The sequence below is a fragment of the Lynx canadensis genome, chromosome D3, assembly GCF_007474595.2.
Source record: "Lynx canadensis isolate LIC74 chromosome D3, mLynCan4.pri.v2, whole genome shotgun sequence".
NCBI lineage: Eukaryota > Metazoa > Chordata > Mammalia > Carnivora > Felidae > Lynx > Lynx canadensis.
The window spans coordinates 23,916,288-23,936,080 of record NC_044314.2 but is presented as its reverse complement, the minus strand read 5'-3'; positions in this window follow the sequence as shown (position 1 = coordinate 23,936,080).

Genomic DNA, 19,793 nt, shown 5'->3' with positions numbered 1-19,793 from the left:
GATCTCGGTCCAGTAGTTTTTCAGTCTCATGATAGCCCTCGTCGTATGCCTTCGAAAATTTGCGTATTTAATCCAGCCTTTCTAGTTGGCCCCAGCGAAACCGCTGGTCTGATTTACCTATTCTGTCATTACTGGCAGTGGAAACTGAGAACTATTAACTACGATCCAGTTGATGAAGACCGCTGAGCAGGTCTGGAGGCAGGTGTCGCTGCCAATAGATTAGCCTATGGCTCTTTAGTGTCCGTGGTGTCTGGGAATGGCGACTCAGGCCCAGCACGTGCTGTCGTGAGGGTGGTGTGTGTGACAGCCCGCCCTGGGAGCCGGACGTACTGGCTAGCTGTCTGAGTAAACAGAATCCGAGAGGGCACCTGAGGTGGCCTGGGTTGACCTGAGCAGATTTGGGATCCGTGCCCAGGGCCCAGGGCCGCCGGGGCCTACCCAGCCCCTACAGGTCAACATGAAAATAGTGTCTTTGTTGCACTTTCACAAAGATGGCTATAACAAGTGCTCAGTGCTGCTTCAACAGCCTGTAGTTCAAAAACCAGAGTCTGAGCCGAAGGTCAGAGTCAGTGCATCCTTGCCAGGGGCCGAGGAGAGCTGAGACAAGGCGTTCCTGGGGCTGGGGTGCAGTCGACTGACGAACCTGAACGAAGCCGGCATTACGATGGGCTGTGGGGGGCTCTGCAGGACCCTCGCTGGCAAGGGCACGATGTGGGGCTGGGATTTGCACACCTTGCACGATGCTGCGGACTGAACTCAATCTCCCCCAAAGTCACGTGTTGAAGTCCTAATCCCCAGTTCCTCAGAATGCAACTGTCGGTGGGGACAGGGCTTTTAAAAAAGTAATTAGGGTTAAATGAGGTTGTGTGTGGTCCTTAATGCAGTAGGACTGGTGGCCTTCCATGAGGAGGGAGAGACACAGAGATGAGCAGGCCCGGAGAAGAGGCCATGTGAGGACACAGCGAGAAGGCTGCCATCTGCAAGCTGAGGAGAGAGGCCTCAGGAGAATCAAACCTGCCAGCACCTTGGTCTCAGACTTCCAGCTTCTAGGACTGCGAGGAAATAAATTCCTGTCGTGTAAGCCTCCCCCCACCCCCAACCCCCTGTGGTGCTTTATCGGTGGCCTGGGCAAACAAATACACCCGGGGTAGGGTCAGATACTCTCAGGTGACAGGGTGACAGAGGTGATGGTAAGAACCCCTGTCCTTCCTGGAAACTCCCCCCACCCCACCTGGGCCTGCGGTATCTGGCTTTTTGAAAAATCACTTCCAAGTGCTCCTCCGTGTGCTCTGTTTGTATCTGGCTCTGCCAGCCCTACCCCATCCTCCTTAACCAACCCCCCCCTTCCAAATGACAGGGCTCTAGCAGGTTTCCTTCCGAAGGCAGAGAGCCCAGATCTCTGGGGTTTCATCCCGAGGAGTGCTGGCACCTGCGTTCTCGCCTCTGTTGGAAGCACCAGAAAGACTGCGGATTGGATTTGCTCCTTGGTGGGGTCCCCACATCTCAGGTAGCGGGGACACCTTGCCACCTCATGGGCTGTTCATGACGTGCAATGAACCCATCACTTCTAAACCTCTTGCACCGCCTACGGTCCGCTCCTGTGAACCCGGGGCTTTCGGGGAGGCTGAGAATGACCCAGTCAGAGCTGGGGTTCTTGCCCTCATGGTCGGGACAACCCAGGCCTAACTTAGAGGACCCACGACCTGGTGAGGGAGGCCGGAGACCACGAGAAGCTCCAGCGTCCCTGAGAGGAGGGGGGAGAGGGAGATGAGGCCTCTCACCCTGCCACGGCTCCTGGGGGCAGACCTCGCGTGGGTGTGCATGTGTGAGGGCGCGCGCTCACCTCTAGGCAAGGGCACACGCAGGAAATTTACTTTTCACTTATTGACCACAGAGCACTAGAAACTAAGATTTCAGCTGCTTAAACGCAGCGCCTAGTAAACATACAAGGGATGGGATACCTCCTATGCGTTCCCTCTCTGTGCTAGTCCTAAACCCTAAAACACAACTCCCACATAAACCTTCACTCTAGATAATTCTGGAAATCTAGTTCCAACACTAATGTGATAATCGTAAAATCTGAGTCATGTATAAACCTCTTTTAAGAAAAGGAAACCAACAGGTGCCTGGGTAGCTCAGTGGGTTAAGCGTCTGACTTCAGCTCAGGTCAGATCTTGCAGCTCATGAATTTGAGCCCCACATTGGGCTCACTGCTGTCAGATTGTCAGCGCAGAGCCCGCTTGTTTCTCTGTCCCCCCTCTCTTTGTCCCTCCCCTCCTTGCCCTCTCCCCAAAATAAATATTTTTAAAAAATAAAAAAAAATTGGGGCGCCTGGGTGGCTCAGTCGGTTAAGCGGCTGACTTTGGCTCAGGTCATGATCTCGCAGTCCATGAGTTCGAGCCCTGCGTCGGGCTCTGTGCTGACAGCTCAGAGCCTGGAGCCTGTTTTGGATTCTGTGTCTCCCCCTCTCTCTGACCCTCCCCCATTCATGCTCTGTCTCTCTCTGTCTCCTAAATAAATAAACGTTAAAAAAAATTTTTTTTAAAAATTTAAAAAAATTTAAAAAGGAAACCAAAAGTCTAATGATCCCCAGGGAGGACAAATTATTTTACTCCTATTACGTAAATAACTACGAACACAACGTTATTTAAACTTCGTATACTTAGTAGCCCTCGCACACCTCTAAAGCCAAAACCAGCGTACAAATGAAATGCAGAAAGCCCCTACATCACTGAATCTCAAGGGAGCTTTCTTGACTATGAGCTGCCGTGTTATTTTTCTGCACCAACCACCGAATATCGTGCTTGGTGACACCACCTTGTGTGGAAGAATTGCAAACATCCCACGTGCACAGAACACTATGGTGTTGTTCACGAATGAGGTCCTCCTTGCCATTCATTGAAAAACTACGCTGTGCCTCTGAAATCTCTAGAAACACTCACGTATGAGATGCTCTTTCATATGATGTGGAACATGTTTACATTAGTTTTTAAGACCTTTTTGTTCAAACGAAAATTAGAATTCTCGTAGAGCGGTCCGGGACCTCTGGAATGCGTCTGGCGATTCTCAGGGCGTTTGCAGACCCCAATTTAAAAATCGCTGGATTTGGGGCGCCCGGGTGGCTCAGTCGGTTGGGCGTCCGACTTCGGCTCAGGTCATGATCTCACAGCTCGTGAGTTCGAGCCCTGCGTCAGGCTCTGTGCTGACAGCTCAGAGCCTGGAGCCTGCTTCCGATTCTGTGTCTCCCTCTCTCTCTGCCCCTAACCCACTCTCATTCTCTCTCTCAAAAATAAGTAAACATTAAAAAAAATTTAAAAAAAAATCGCTGGATTTGAGGTTCAGGTGAGAAGTTCTCTACCTGCTTCCCTCTGAGCCAGGTTTGTCCTCCGCTACTCTAAGGCCCTGTGGGGCTGGGCCCCCCAAGGTGCATGGGCCTGGCTTGTTTTTATTTTGCTTTTCCTGGGCGGGGCCGGTGCCTGTTATGTGTGCAATGCCTTATAACCGCCCAAGAGAGCGCTCCCAGACCCCCGGCTGTCTGTGGCGCGTCCCCAGGGAGGGGCCTCTGCCACACTGGCCGGGGACTGGCTGGGGACTGTGCCTCCACCAGAGGAAAAAAATAGCAGTTCGGTCCTTGGGAAAAACTAGCACCTCACACGACCAGAATAGCAACTGGAGACGTATTTAAAAACAGAAACACCTGCCTGGGAATGGTGAAAGGAAATGAGATTTCAGAAATGCCTCTGAGAAGCTGGGAGGCAGCAGCCCCTCCCTGCCCCCAGGGAAAGTCCCCTGCCACAGGCCGGCCTGTGGTCCTGTGGTGGCCCTGAGGCAGGTGCCAGGGCCCCGGGACCGCTTGGTGCTGTCCAGCGGCATGTCTGGAGGCTTGGCCAAGCCCCCACTCTCCCCGGTGCGGACCTCTTGGCTGGAACCGAGTCAGAGAGAGCTGGTCATGGAGGGAAGGGGGACAGGTGGCCCTCTGAGGCCCACCCGGCTGAGCCTTTCTTCAATGGACCACACGGCTCCTGGCAAGTCCTCTTGACTGATGATGTCCCTTCAGGGGCCTCCCTGGGAACTTTTAGGGGAAGGGGAGGAGTGCTGTGTTCAGTCCGGGGCAGGGTCTGCAAAGTGGGGCACGTACATTCCGGACGGGGTGCAAGACGATCCATGGCATGGAGGAGAGAACATACTAGTCTATATATTTAGATTAATGTTTTCCTTCAGTGAAAAAGAGAGCTGTGCAGCGTTAACGCCAAATGCTGATGGACTCCTGATGGACTCAGCCCCTGAAGTGTCCTGAGGGAGGGGAGTCCTGAGGGGGTAGAAGTTGCCGTTCTGGGCAACCGTCCTGTGCCCGCTGATGGGAACGGAGAGATTCCTTATCTATTTTGAAGTAAACAAACTCTCGCAAAATAACAAGTGGCTGTTGATTTCATCTTTTTAAATTTTTTTTTTTTGGAGATTTTACGTTGTATATAAAATAGGAATATGTACGTAGATATAACTCATAAAATAAGATACATCATCAGAACTTGTGTGGAGGCGGGAAGAGCATTTTGTCCCCCAGGTGAGGGTGGGCGGGCACGACAAACACAGGAGGGCGGGTGATGTAGTTTTTCAAACTTTCAGTGCTTCAGAATTCCCAGGAGGCTTGTTAAAACACTGGTCGCTGGGCCCACCTCCAGAGTTTGGGATTCAGTCCCTCTGGGGTGGGACAGGTGCATCTGAGTGCCTAACAGGTCCCCAGGTAACATTGACTCATCGGGAGCCTGTTGGGTCCAAAGGAACAAGCCCAGCCCGAGGGCAAGCAAGCTGACGGTGAGCGAGGCCCCCCTCTGCCGCTCAACCTTCCTCACAGTGAAGACCAGCGACATCCAGCCCCAGCGGGCCACAGGGCCTGGAAGTCACCCTCAGGGACAGATTCCTTAGCCTGAGGCCTGGCTTTGCAACCTCGCCTAGAAAGGGAGGAGCTAGAAACAGCGCTGGGGATTGCTTTTGGCTGCCTGGGGCAGGGGTGGGGGGTTAGGGGCTTAGAGCCCCTCTACTGGCCTCACCTGAGGATGTGGAGCTTGGAACCCTCAGGCTGTGTTGTCACAGCGATCCGATGGCTTCCCTGCAGGGCCCTTTGCTAGCTTTTGACTTCAAATCTTCAATAAGGTAAAGTATGTGCAGCGGGACAAAAAAAAAATCTTATTTTTCATTCTCTTGCTGCCTTCTGGAAAGGGTGGTATTGGTGGAGGAACTGAATCGCCTCTGGGGGATGGGGTGGGGGCAGGGCGCTGGGGGGGGGAAGGAGGAGGAAGCTGTGGGCCGCACTGGGGAGACTGCTTGTCCCCCACACTCATCCGCAAGTTGGGCGGAGATGGTGCAGAGGTCCCGGCCCAGCACCGTGCGGTGGTTTCCTCCACCTCCCCCTGCCCTGGGCTCCCTCCCATAAGTATTCACATCCGGTTTCTTTTTTTTTTTAAAGCATTTTTATAGGGGTCTCTTGAACACCAGAAGCAGTAACACACCAAGGGATGTGGCTGGGATGGCAGGGGATGGCAGGATTTCAAGTTCGGGCTGGGCAGTAAAGAGTCAGTGTCCCTTACACTGGGCCCCCATCACATTCACTCACGGGCCGTGTGCTTCTGAGGGAAGGCCTACTCTCAGATCAGTTTTCTGCACCTGCCTTTGCTGGCTGCCAGTGAAGAATATTAGAATTTCAGCCCCAGACGTGCAGCCAGCAGGGAGAGGCCCAGCCCCCAGTGGGGCCAGTGCCTGGCGCTTACCTGGGTAGGCTAAGTGCGGGGGTCCCTGGGCTCCTTCCTTCCTCGGCATTCCTCACGGGGCCCAAGCTTTGTCTTTAGAGTTAATTATGGAGCCTCCTTTACCCACAACCGAGTGCCCGTACGGATCCAGTGAGAACTATGTGGGGTCCCGTGGGAACTGTGTGGGGTCCCTCGAGACCTGGGGTCCAAATCCTCTCCACCGCTCCCTTGCACAGAACCATGGGTGAGGAGGGCGCCTACTGCGTATGGTCAGGGGGTGAGGTGAATGTTTACAAAGTGCCAGGCCCTTTGGATGCTCCCTTGCAACCTTATTATGTGCTCATTCAATTTGACTAAATTTGAAAAACCTTTGTAGGTTACTGCACTGAAAGCTAAACTTGGAGGATCTTTTTTTTTTTTTTTAAGTTTATTTTTACGTATTTTTGAGAGAAAGAGAAAGAGAGACAGCAGGGGAGGGGCAGAGAGAGTGGAAGAGGAACAGAATCCCAAAGCAGGCTCCACACGGTCAGCATAGAGCCCAATGTGGGGCTCGAACTCACGAACCCGTGAGATCACGACCTGAGCCGAAATCAAGAGTCGGATGCTTAACCAACTGAGCCACGCGGGCGCCCCTAAACTTGGAGGATCTTATCCCAGCTTCCAGGGCACCTGAAGGTGAGAGACATTAACTCATTCACTCATCCACGCACACAGAAAGCTTTCTAAGTGCAAGTCAGACAATAAACTAATAAGTGTGTAAGAACAAACAGCAATGAACGCCTCTCTGGGACGGCTACTCCTGCAGAAGGGCCTTGGGGCTCCCTGGCGACTGTACCTGTGGGGGAGGCTGGTGGGGGGGGCAGGCAGCGGGAGGTACCAGTGGATGGAAGCCCATTGCTGTCTCCAGGCAAAACGGCAGAAGAACCACAGAGGGGCTGCTGGGCTTAAGGGCTCACAGTGAGACAAAGGGGAGCCCAGAAGCTGGAGGGGTTCTGCAGTCTCAGCTTCCCCCTAGCTCTGAGTTGGCGACAGGCTACCATCCCCGCAGGAGCCCTTCTCTGCACACCTTGCCCCCTAGAGGCATCCCAGTGTGCTGAAAAGCACTGAGTCTGGAGCTTTGCACTCAGGCCTGGATGTTAAACCTCGCTCCCCTGCTCTGCCTTGGGAGAGTCATTTTAGTGCTCCGAGTCTCAGTTTTTCCACCTGTAAAATGGTGATAATCACATCTCCTTATTCCCTCCGCTCAGGAGAATCAAAGGAGATCAGAGGAAGTGCTTTAAGGACAACAGCCTCTTGTACCCAGTACCTACCACGTGGCATCGAAGCGCCAGTCTACACTGGCAGCTTCCTCCTCAAACGGGTTTTTCTACTTTAAAAACAACAAATCAATAACAAAACCCTTCAAAGGTCACAGCAACAGGGAGCGGTCTGACCTTCCAGCCGCATCATGGCGAGGCAAGGATCCCCACAGATGGATGGAGCGAGGAGAAAGGAGCTGAATATCGGTGCAGCTGTGCCCAGCTGGCTCACCTCAGCCAGCGTTAAAGCCACGGCTCCGGCTCCGGTGAGGCCCAAGGGGTTCCAGGGACTGCCCCCAGAGGCGGTGGCTGCACAGGTGGCCCGGGGACTGCATGGCGACAGCAATGGCCCTCCTCATCCCAGCCTCCATGCCTGGGGTGCTGGGCTGCTGCCCCGCCCCATGCTTTCATCTGAGCCTTCACCTGAGAAGTACAGACACTGATGGAGGGCACCTTAGAGCAAAGGTCTCCCCTCTGCCTGTTTTGCATGGCCTATGAGCTAAGAAGCGTTTTCATGCCTTTAAGTGGTATAAAACTCGTCTCAAAAAAATAATTTTTTGTGACATGTGACAATCATAAAATTCAAACGTCAGTGTCCATAAATCGTGGTTTGTTAATTTGTTACGTAGTCGACGGCTACTTGCACGCTGCACTGGTAGGGTTGAGGAGCTGCGACGGAGAACATACGGCCTGCGAAACCTAAGGTACTTATTATCTGGCCCTTCACAGGAAAAGTGTGCCAATCCCTGACTTAGGACTTAAAAAAAAGTTTTTTTTTACATTTATTTTTGAGACAGAGACAGAGCGCAAGTGGGGGGAGGGTCAGACAGAGAGGGAGACACAGAATCCGAAGCAGGCTCCGGGCTCCGAGCTGTCAGCACAGAGCCCGACGTGGGGCTCGAACTCACAGACCACGAGATCATGACCTGAGCTGAAGTCAGACGCTCAACCGACTGAGCCGCCCAGGCGCCCCACCTGACTTAGAAGTTAAATGGACTGTCATGTCTTCAGCAAAAGAGATGAAGCTCATAGTGGTGGAATTTAGGCACCTATCTGCGGCAGGTGGCCCCTTCTGGTTGACTTTTCCTGGAGAAAGTGTGGGGAAAATTAGATCCAGGTAACAAAGAGGCAGCAGGATATAATGGAGAAGACTGGAGTTTCTAATTCCAGCTTCAACTAACTAATAATTATGTGATCTGAGCAAAAAGGCTCTTCGTGTCCCGGCGCTTCTGTCATCCTTTCAAAATCTGCCCTCTTGGCCTCCAACAGGAAGATAATAGCTGTGAAATGCTTTGAGATCTTAAAGCATCACTCAGTTGCAAAGATCAGCCAATTCGAGAGCATCCTGATAAGGCGCATGTCTTCCTTTCAAGGGGAACAAAGGTGCAAGTCTAGTGATTTGTTTTCATCCATCCCAAGTCCAGATCCTTGATTTGACAACAAGACTATTATAGGTCCCAGGCATTTGTGCAATTGAGATTCAGTCCTTCCCAAGCCACCCAGAAGGCCCCTGACTGTATACTTGTCATTTTGCTGATGTACAGAACTCACTTGCTACAGAGTGAATCTAGTGGATTTGTGATGAAGTTTTGGGGTGGTGGGGGGTCCAGAGCCGACGACCAGGAATTCTTGAAGATGTCTTTGGTGCAAAAAGGGATTTTATTAAAGCCCAGGGACAGGACCTGTGGGCAGGAAGCGCTGTGCTGGGGTTGTGAAGAACGGCTATGGAGTTGGGGAGGTAGGGTCAAAAGGGAGGCCTCCAGATACCCCAAAGAGGACGCCTAAGATACTGGGCCTTTGCTACTGTGAAGCTAAGGTTGTTTTTCCTCCAGTAAGGCATTAGCATTAGGATAGTAGGGGGTGTCTGGGGGAATGTTCTACTCTGTATTTGCCTCAAGTATTTGTCAATGGGCCGCAGGTTTTAAGGAAATTTAATTTTACCCACCATTTCTTTCTTGTCTTTGTTCCCCACCGTTCCCCTATGGGGGGATGGTGATACTAGGGGCTCCAGAAAACGGAGTCTATAGGTTTCTGGAGATTAGGCTATTGATAAGACTTCCTTTTTCTTGTAATTTGTAAACTGATGGAGACTCATGTCCTGCAGGACTGTGATCTCTGTCAGTTAACCATTTGTTTTCTTCCCTTTGTTCTTGGGCAACCAGGAGAGCCTGAGGAGTATCACACAGACTCCACCTGGGACAGGGGAGGGGGGATGCTGTTAGCCTACACTTTGCCCTCAGCTTGCCCCCACCCCTTCCCCGCTCCCTCATCAGATGGCCAAGCATCCTCGTCCCAGGATGGCTCACTGTTCTCTTCTTGTTGTAGCAGATGTAGTAACTAATAAAGTGATTAAAAACTTCCTTCGTCAATAAATGCTCTGTATTCATGACATTGTCCCTGTCAAAAGTCTTGGGTCTACAGTAAAAATTGTATTTGCAGTCAGGAGACGCGTCTGGGTGGCTGGCTCAGTTGGTTAAGCGTCAGACTTTGGCTCAGGTCATGAGCTCGCAATCTGTGAGTTCAAACCCCGCGTTGGGCTCTGTGCTGACAGCTCAGAGCCTGGAGCCTGTTTCAGATTCTGTGTCTCCCTCTCTCTCTGCCCCTCCCCCACTTGTACTCTGTCCCTCTCTCACTCTCTCTCTCTCTCTCTCTCTCAAAAATAAACAAACATTAAAAAAAAAGAGAGAGACTGGCTGAGGCGGCCATATCTAGATTCTGTCTCACAGGCCTTTAAGAAAAACTCCAGGAAGTGGCTTCCTTTTATGGCAGTCTCAGTTTCCGGTTCCTAGAAATAGCTGATTCCAATAGCACCTGACGGCCACAGGTCACAAGTCACCTGAGGGGGCCTGAGGCCAGGAGTGGATGACAGCCACATTTTATCTGGACATCCAAACACGCTGCAGTTGCAGGCCGAAGTGCAGCCACACCCTGCAATGGTCCCAGGGCGTGCAACACAATCTGCACTTGATGTGTTTATTTCCATTCCACTGACAGACACGTGTGCTCTTAAAAATGCAAACCCACACTGGCGCCCATGCCTAAGACAGTTGCAACAAATTGCATCACCTGGATTTTCTTGTTTAGAATAGCTAGTCCATGCTGGCAGCGCAAATTGGCCAGTTGTGAGCTATTTTAAACCCTTCCTGCTCTTTTTTCCCATTTGTGCCAAGGGCACACAAAGCTGCCCAGAAGGAAGGAATTCAATCAGCATTAGAAGAATGCACTGAAGTTCTGTTTCCTAAACCCCAGGGGAGATCTGAGTGGGAGGAGAGGACCCAGCTAGCCAAGGACAGAGTCCTTTCTCTGCGTCTGTTACCCCAGGCCAAATGCTGGGCCCAGCTGACAAATGTTAGTGGGAGGGAAGGATGGAGGGTGGCTGGTAGCAAGGAGAGGCCTGGGAAGGAGTGGGGAAGAGGAGGGGGAGGAAGCACTTCCTGAGGATTCATCCTGGCCCCAAAGTTTTCAGCTGCCGCCCCCAGAGCCCCATCCCTCTTGCCTGGCCAGGTCCAGATGGCCCTGGCAGAAAGGGCTGCCGGCAGGACCGGTCATCATCCCGTCCTTACCCTGGTGTCTTTACTCCACCCAAGGCCAGAAACTTTATGGAGCCATACTATCGTTCTTGGACCCTCTAGTCAAGTACCCGGACTGCTGTGCTGAAGGTCCCCTTTTTCTCTGATCTTCCTCTCTGGTCAGTGTCAGAATCAATACATTTTTTTTCCCCTCTCTCCAGTCTCCTCCCCCTTTGTGAAATGAAACACAGGTCCCACTCTAGACTCACAGAGGGTTTGGGACGGCTTGGTGGGGTGCCTTGCATGCTGACTCCTCCACGCGGCCAGCCCACCGCCTGGGTTCATTCTGGAAGCTGACGACTGCAGTGCCCGCCGGCCTCCCATTGTGAATAGTGTTGTTCCTTAGTTCAGTACTGATGCGCTGGCCGGGACTGGAGTCCTCTACAGGCCCCCAGGGTGTCATGGGAGGAGGGGAGGCAGCAATGTGGGATCCAGTCCATCCTCAAAGAGGCACCACACTGCATTGTACCAGCTACTGGGGGTCAGGCTGGCCTTGCAGATAATAGGATACTGGGTGTAAACGCTGGTTCAGTGCCTGTGTGGTAGGTGCTCGGTAATGTGGAATTAAGATACACCAATGTCCAGGAGAGCCTGATTATTATGAACCCCATGGAATAGACGGGTATTTTTATGAACGAAGTACTTTATACCCGGGGCGACTCTGTTTGACCATAGTTAATATAAGGTATGAATTCAGAACTTTAAATGCGGAAATGTTTTGAGTAAAGATAGGTTCCAGGCTGGCCTTGAGGGAGACTTCCAACCAAATGGGCAGCGTGGGCTCAACCTCCCCAGTCTTCGTTCTGGCTCAGAGTCTCCTGGCTTTCAGTTCTGACAAATCCCTCGGAGCCTCATCTCCCCCCACCCCCATCTGCAAAGTGGGGGGAACTGCCCTACGTCATAGGATTGGCAGAGGCGTCAAATATAATCATATAAGGAACTCTTTCTGGAATGAAGTCAAAAAAAGGAAGTGAGGCATTTAAGTGAGAGACCTGAAGGCCCTGAGTCTGGAGACCTGAGACGAAGAAAATTCTCTCCCTGGCTTGGGCTTCTGTGTCCCCTGCCATGTGCTGTCAGGGTCCTCCCCCATTTGTACCATCTTTCCTGATCAAAATAGAATGTTACTCAAGTACAGAGCCGTTTGTTCCTCTTTTGGGTTTAGAAGCAACTGCAGCCTATGAAGCCCCTGAAGGACCTGACCTCGGGGAAATCCAGGCACGGATTCCAGTGAGGAAGGGGTTCCCAGAAGCCCGAGGAAAATCATCATCTGTTGCGAAGCCGGAGGATTTCTTCTCGTGACGTGGTTTCGTAGACAGCGAGAGCACAAAAGGTTCTTCAAGATCTCAGTTCCACCTGCCACGAAAGACAGCACTAACGCCAGGGATATGCGGTATGTGATAAGCACCTAGGCGCATCGATTTTACTGTTAGAAGTGCATGTGGGGAGTTGAGGCGTTTTGATATCAAATAGGGATGTTGTTTTGGAAAATGCAAATTGCTCACTGATCAAGATTAAACACAAGTCTTCCAAGAAATATCGGGCTTGCAGCTTAAAGCAGTAATCCACAAGTCTGGCTTTGGGAGAGTGCAACCCCTCCACCTCCTCAGCACACAAGGCCTGCGTGGCCACCCCACGCAGACGGAGTCAGGACCTCCAGGGTGAGGTCTGGCCTCAGAGCGTCCAGAAAGGCTCCCAGGTGACTCTAATGTTCAGATGAAATTAAGGAGTGCGGGCTCAAGGGTGTGCTTGCTCTTGAAACTCAGGGTAGGGGCTGGAAAGGTCTGGGGCACGCTCCCTCAGCACTGGGTCCCTTTGTAGATGAGCTCGTGATTTCTCTAAGATCCGACTGACATCATGACAAATCCAACGGGGAGCTTTGCTGGATCAAACCAGTGTTCATATCAAGCCCTAGAGGATGAGGATGTCCACCGAGGTTAGCCCCAAATCTTGTCACGCTGCACAGCGTGGCCTAGGACACTGTATATAGATTCGGCAAAAGGAACCAAGGTGGTAGGTGGCTTTTTCCATCTTTTGATAATGAAGAGTGAACTATCTAAGGATGTCTCACAAAGCCCTGCAAGAGTAAGATAGCATCCCCCAACCCCTCCCACGGCCTAGAAGGTTTCTGAAGACCTCTGCTTCCTTCATGGAACCAGGGTTAAATGGATAAAACAGAAAAATTAGACTTCTCAGAAAGGTGCAAATGTCCTAACTTTTTGAATAAGACCTTGGCACCAGTTTATGGACTTTTAGGCAGCTTAGCCCTTCATTGTTTGTTCCACAAACAGCATAGTGTCTTTGACCAAATAGCTTTTGGGGTGTCTTGATACAGCCACCAGGCTTGTGGACAGCCTGTCCGAGGTGGTGGGTGAAGCGGAGAGAGCCCTCAGTCCCTGGAAAGTGCAAGAGAAGGCTTTATGAAGAAGCAGGGGGAGTGCCTCTTAGGAACACCACCTGTGGCATCCCAACCAGAATAGAAACTGCTCAAGGGCAAGGAAGTAGTAAAGAGCACGGGTGAAGGAGGGCCTCAGAATCCCACCAGCCTGCGTGAATGCCAGTTCTGCCCCTCACTGTGTGGCCTCAGGCAGGCTCATGCATCTGCGATGGTCTTGTCATCTGTAAAAGAAGGGGTACTTCCTTCTCAGAGTTTAAGGATTAAATGCGGCTATATAAATAATAGAACGCTTAACTCAAGTACTCATAAATGGTGGCTATTTTAACCATTTAAAAAGTTTTCTGTCCCTTGCCAATAGAAGAATGTCTAGTGCCTAGGATTTACTCATGTTGACTGGCTGAATGAGGGCTTGGTCAAATGTTTACCTCAATAAATTCAAATGTTTATCTAAAGCAATGGTTCTCAAAGGGGCAATTTTGCCCCCCCAGGTAACAATCAGCAGTGTCCAAAGGCATTTTGGATTGCTGCAACTGGGTGTGTGTGTGTGTGTGCGTGCACGTGCGTGTGCATGTGTGCATGTGTTTGTACAAGTGCCATCTAGTAGGTGGGGAACCGGGATGTTACCAAACATCTACAATGCACAGGACAGCACCAGTCCCCAATTATTTGGCCTGAAATGTCAGTAGTGCGGAGGTTGTAAAAAGGGAGAAGCGGGGGTTAGCCCACTCAGATGAGGGGACAGAGGGAAGCAAATAGACTGAGTCTGGGGTCTGGTAGTAAATGAAAAACTCCTGCAGATATCCCTGGAAGAGGAAGCCTCATCTCACTGAGGATAGCATTAGCAGTTATAACACATAAGGTTAAGTTAGAAAACCTGGATTCTGAGTTGATACTCAGAGATCAGAGATCACATCTTTGGTTAAGATGTGAAAAGGCAACAGAAATTAGAAGATCAGGGGTGCCTGAGTGGTTCAGTCAGTTAAGTGTCCGACTTTGGCTCAGGTCATGATCTCACCGGTTTGTGAGTTAGAGCCCCACGTCGGGCTCTGTGCTGACAGCCCCGAGCCTGGAGCCTGCTTCGCATTCTGTGTCTCCCTCTCTCTCTGACCCTCCCCTGCTCACGCTTTGTCTGTCTCAAAAATAAACAAACATTAAAAAAAAAAAAAAATTAGAAGATCAGAATGGGAAAGTGGCTGGAGGTTGAAACGGTGTCCAGAAAAGAAAAAAAAGGCCTCACATAGTAGTAATAGATGAGATCCACCCCTGATTTTTAAATTTTTTAAAAAAGACTTCATTTGTGAGTAATCTTTCCACCCAATGTGAGGCTCAAACTCACAACCCTGAGATCAAGAGTTGCACACTGCACCAACTGAACCAGCCAGGAACATCCCCATCCCTCATTTTTTATTTTCTTCCCAGGAGAAGGCAAGCTACCCACTAAGAGACTATAAAGCACTAAGCAAAGGGAAGCTTCCAAGATTCCGGAAAGACCAATTCCTCAGAAAGTCAACAAAGGTATCTGGCTGGGCCAAAATCTGCTCATCCTAGGGCCTCCAAGATGAAATTAAAAACCTACGTAAAAATCCCGACTTGAACACGGTTTAGGCCAATTTTGACATTTCACTTGCTGGCAGGGCGCTTCGGTGCTCAGTAGGAGTCCACAAATCAATTTTGAAACAAGAATTGGTGCCTTAGCCCAGTCCAAGTCCTTCTCTGTCCTGATAGTTTGAGAATACAGTGGGGCCCTATTGTGGGCTATGGAGACCTTTGATGGGAGTGCCCACGGACTCCCGAACCAGAGTTCAATGGAAAATGCTCACACCTCAGTTGTATAATCTTTCTGAAAATGTTTTCACATTTGGGGATTCTTATTTTTGCCTTAAGCTAGTTAAGCTTTTAAGCTTCAGCTTTTTTCCCTGCAAAATGGAGATAATAGTCCCTGCACCCTGAGGGCTGCGGGAAAGATTCCGTGAGATTATGTACCTGAGTTCACTGCACCAACCGGGTCACCCAACTAACAGTGGTTTTCTAAAACCCAAAGGCTTTTTACTGTTGGTTTACACTGCTCTTTAGCAACACTTCATATTTTCTCAGGGCTGTGCGGAGATTTAAAAAGAACCAGAACAAGAGGGATGCTATTTAGGAAAGCAAATTAGTCCCCTCACGGCACCTCTAGGTCTCTGTTTCTTGAGTTTCAGGCAATCCTCACTGGTAATTACTCCCATTTCACAGATAAAGACAATGAGGCTCAAAGTACACAATCTGCAAAATATGGGGTTAGATGCCCTCTACTGAAGCCAGGAAAGGGAACTTGAATTGAAACTGAGACCAACACTGAAAAATAAGCTTTGTGGGCCTAGCCCAGGAGCGGCTTCCAAGATGAAATGACCAGCAAAGCACAGGAAATGACAAAAATGAGATGTAGTCCCTATAAGGTGGCATGCTCAGTTCCTCTCAGTGCTCTACTTGGATTTCAAGGCCTCAGAGAGACAGTCTGATTCCACCTTTTACCTGGAAAGATTCGCCTAAGGATATCCAAATGGTAGTGATGGAAGAGACTGCGGAAGAATGCTAATGCTAGCCAAGTTACAAGAGGTAGGGGCAGGAGCTGAAGGGCCACTGAAGAGGGTGACGAAACAGAATAGCAAGCAGGCTGACCTATTAGCAAAGAAAGTAAAAGCAAAAGGGCCATCTCTGTAATTCTTTCCCACAAATACAATCTTTAACTGGAGGCTAGATTTTCCAGAACATACTAGGAATCACCTGCTTGGGAAGAGAAAACATAAAATATGATCCTGGCTCAAGAGTCCTCAGCATAAGCTTCTAGGCATGAGAATAAGATTTCTTTGGTTTTCATGTGGATCAAGAAAAGCCACTGGGATAGGCTAGGAAAATTAGACACTTTCGGAGCTTGTTTTCTCAGCTTTGAATGAGACGGTGGCTCTCAGAATGTCAACTCTGGGAAACTTCACCATGTACTGAAAAAAACAAACCTATGTCTAGCCTCTAGATACTGGAACTTCCAGAATTAAAAAGAAATATCCTACGCAATACTATTGGGTGACTTAACACACGTGCAAAGAAGAATGTCCTTTCCAAGAAGTACGAATTCAGTAATGTACAGAATAACAGGAAAGCTGCTACTGAATCCAAACACAACCGAGAGCCCATTCATCATCTTTTCTTGGTTTTCCCCAATAGTCTGATACAGAAAAAAAAGTCCTCAGCTGAGGTAGTACAGACTTTTAAGAAAGAAGCTTTAAGAGCTGCTTTCAGACACCCACACAATTATTTTCACACATACACAGTTCTTAAAATTATTTCCACCAAGTTCTTGTAGACTCCACCAACATGGAAGAAATTAGCCCATCTCTCCTGTGTTCTCTGTGGTTTTAAAGTCTTACTTTCAGAAAAACTTTTTTTCCTAAGTGATATTAACCATTTCCTAACAATAAATAGGCATGGCTTTTCTTACTAACTCTACCATCATATTCTTCTAATTGTCACCCAACAGTGAACCTTGAAGACTTTAAATAAAGGTTATTTACAAACGTTCAGCATTAGCGAAATCCACAAGCTAGCAATCCTTTTTGAAATCTTAACTCTGTAAGTTGTAAGTTCATCTTTCAAGTACAAGGCCTAGTTTCCGTATTTCAGCTCATCTATGACTCAGGTAGACGTGAAATCACTACCCCATTCAGGTCACTTGTTATGTCTTGGTAATTCCCTTGAAATTGCAGGAACAGAGAATGTCAAAAGTTCCACTGTTTGCTTTTGATCTTGGGAAATGTCACGGAAGATATGAGCCTTGATGCTTTAAAATAGAGAAATACCTACAATTCATTTCCCAGTTAAAAAAAATTGCCTTCTTACAGTTCCAGGATCACATTTAAAAAGCCCTCTAATTTTTGTAGTTAGTAGAGGCTAACTACTGTTGACTTTTCCAAGAACATTCTAACTTAGCCTCTCCATCTGTCTCTGGGGGGGCATAGGTCATCTCTGTATTTTGAAGTTTTATACAGCCTTTAAGATGGTGAGACCACCTTTTCCCATCTTGATGCTCAATATTAATGTATGCCATAAATTATGCAGAACACTGCTGGAGGCTTTGGGTAAACACTGAAATGTTGCTGGGAGGCACTGAACAAAAATTTACATAATCTTGGCCCTCATTTCCCGTTTCAAACTAGCAAGCTTCGTATTACTAAGCCAGTTCTTTTCAGTTTTGCTGTTGTGTGTTCAGCTGAGTGTCATAGCTCCTCCTTAAGACTTTCATGTTTAATAAGTTATTTATGCACACTCTCACAAAGATTGAAGATTTATAATTTTTAAATTTTCTTAAATGTTTATTTTGAGAGACCAAGCTAGAGGGCACAAGTAGGGGAGGGACAGAGAGAGACAGAGAATCCTAAGCAGGCTCCGTGCTGTCAGAGCAGAGCCTGACACAGGGCTCTATCTCACAAACTGAACCCTGAGATCATGACCTGAGCCGAAATCAAAGGATGCTTAACCAACTTGAGCCACCCAGGTACCCTGAAGGTTTATAATTTTTAAACACAAACACAAAGGCAGCAGCAACTCATTTAGGCAAAATGTTACACCTCCATTTTCCATTAGATGTTAAAAAAAACACCCTGACGACCTAGAAATGTGTGGTTTCTCTTCAGCTCTTTTCCTCTTGGGTTATCAATCCCCATCTCGGATCAATGAACTCTGTTTACCATTTAAAGTATCTAGGGGCACCTGGGTGGCTCAGTTGGTTAAGCATCCCACTTGGGCTCAGGTCATAGCTCACGATTCGTGAGCTCGAGTCCCATGTCGGGCTCTGTGCTGACAGTTTAGAATCCCTGCTTGGGATTCTGTCTCCCTCTCTCTCTCTCTGCCCCTCCCTGACCCATAGTCTGTCTCTCAAAAATGAATAAATGTTGAAAAGAAAGTTATCTAACCATTTATCCTCCCAAAGGAAGTTCTCTTGCATTGGTGTACCAATGCTACCTCTAAAATGTAAAAGCAGGGGTGCCTACATGGCTCAGTCTGTTGATCATCCAACTTTGGCTGAGGTGATGATCTCACAGTTCATGAGTTTGAGCCCTGCTCAGAGCCTGGAGCCTACTTCAGAGTGTGTTTCCCTCTCTCTGCCCCTCCCCCACTGGTGCTGTATCAAAAAATATATATATAAAAAAGATATTTAAGATGTAAAAGCAGATGAACATTAATACGGGGGCAGCATATGGTAGGGAAATCTAACATTCACAACTTTCAGTTATTTCACATGGTCAGCTTGAAGATACGTAATGGGAATACTCTAAGATACCCAAAAAGGAAGGTATGGCAGTTTAAAGAAAACAGCTATTCTGAATCTTTATTAAATGGAATCTCATTAGGTTACTCAACACCCCTTCCTAATTCATCAGTGCTCCACTGCCCATAGTTACTTAATCACTAACAGAAAACAGTTAAGGTGTGGAATAGCCATACAACAGTATTACTGCAACCACTGAATTATGTGCTTCAGGAGACTGAAGTATACAGACATGAAAGACATGTTTGCAGTATATTATAAATAATCCTAATCCTTATTATTTACAAAAAGTTTTGGAATGAGCAAAGTAGAAACTTAAGTGGGGCTGGGAGTAGGGGGAGTTGGTAGCATATTGAGAACCATCGTCTGTTTTTTATGCTAACAGATGCACTGATAAGAATAATTGGAAGTGTTGTAAGTACCTGTACGTGCTTTAAAACCTAATTATTCTAGCCTCTTCATTCTTGCTAAAAACCTGCTTTGCAAGGGACTTTTGATAAAATCCTGTATTGAAAGAATTACTGCTAGCTGTTTTCAGTTCAGCATCTACCCTCCAAGGCTGTGAAAATGGAATACAGGTGACCTCTGCTATCTGAAAGTTTGCACTGCTTTGCTTTTATGAAAGACCCACATTAGTACCTGTTTTCGTCAACCAAAGGAAATCTGAAGAGGATTTTTACTTTTTAACTGCTTCTATGTCTGTCCGGTTTACAAAAGTTTTCACAGGAACACTTCGATTTCAGCTAGGGGGGGAAACATGTAATATCAAGTACTCAGTAGGTCTGCCTAATTCTTAATTGTTCACGTTGTGGATTAACCAGTGGTGTAGCAATTCCCTGGTAACACGGGTCCACAGGCTTCCTAGAGCCTCTCTTCTCCAATACTTCCAAAAGCAAGAAAATTAACGCAAGCATCCAAGGAAAGGCGGATCCAGACTTAGAACTTGGGTAAGTGCTTATCCGTTTTGCTAACATTGGTTTCAGATAGTTTGTTTCCTCTGGCAAGGAAAGCCTCCAAAGTAGCTTATTTGCAAGGTCCTCTGAAAGATCTTGACCTTATATTAAGTAAAAGAAATTCATATTCACTGGTCAGCCTGCATTGGAGCCGACCATGGTTAATACAGAGCCCTAAATTTACTGTTTTTCCTTATACGTGCATGCCTACGATCAAGTTAATTTATAAATTAGACACAGAAGATTAACAAGAATAAAAACAATTATAACAATATGTTGCAATAAAAGTTATATAAATGTGGTCTCTCTCTTTCTCTCAGAACATCCCCCTTCTTTCGTGATGAGAGATGATAAAATGCCTACGTGACGAGATGAAGTCGGGTGTCTGTCTCCAGACCAACAGCAGCTGACCGTGGGTCACTGAAATGGCAGAAAAGGAAAACTGCGAATCGGGGGGACAGAACCTGGCACTGTAACACACCCCAAAATTTCGCCCTTGTAGAGACTGATCCTAAAATTAGCAAAGTAA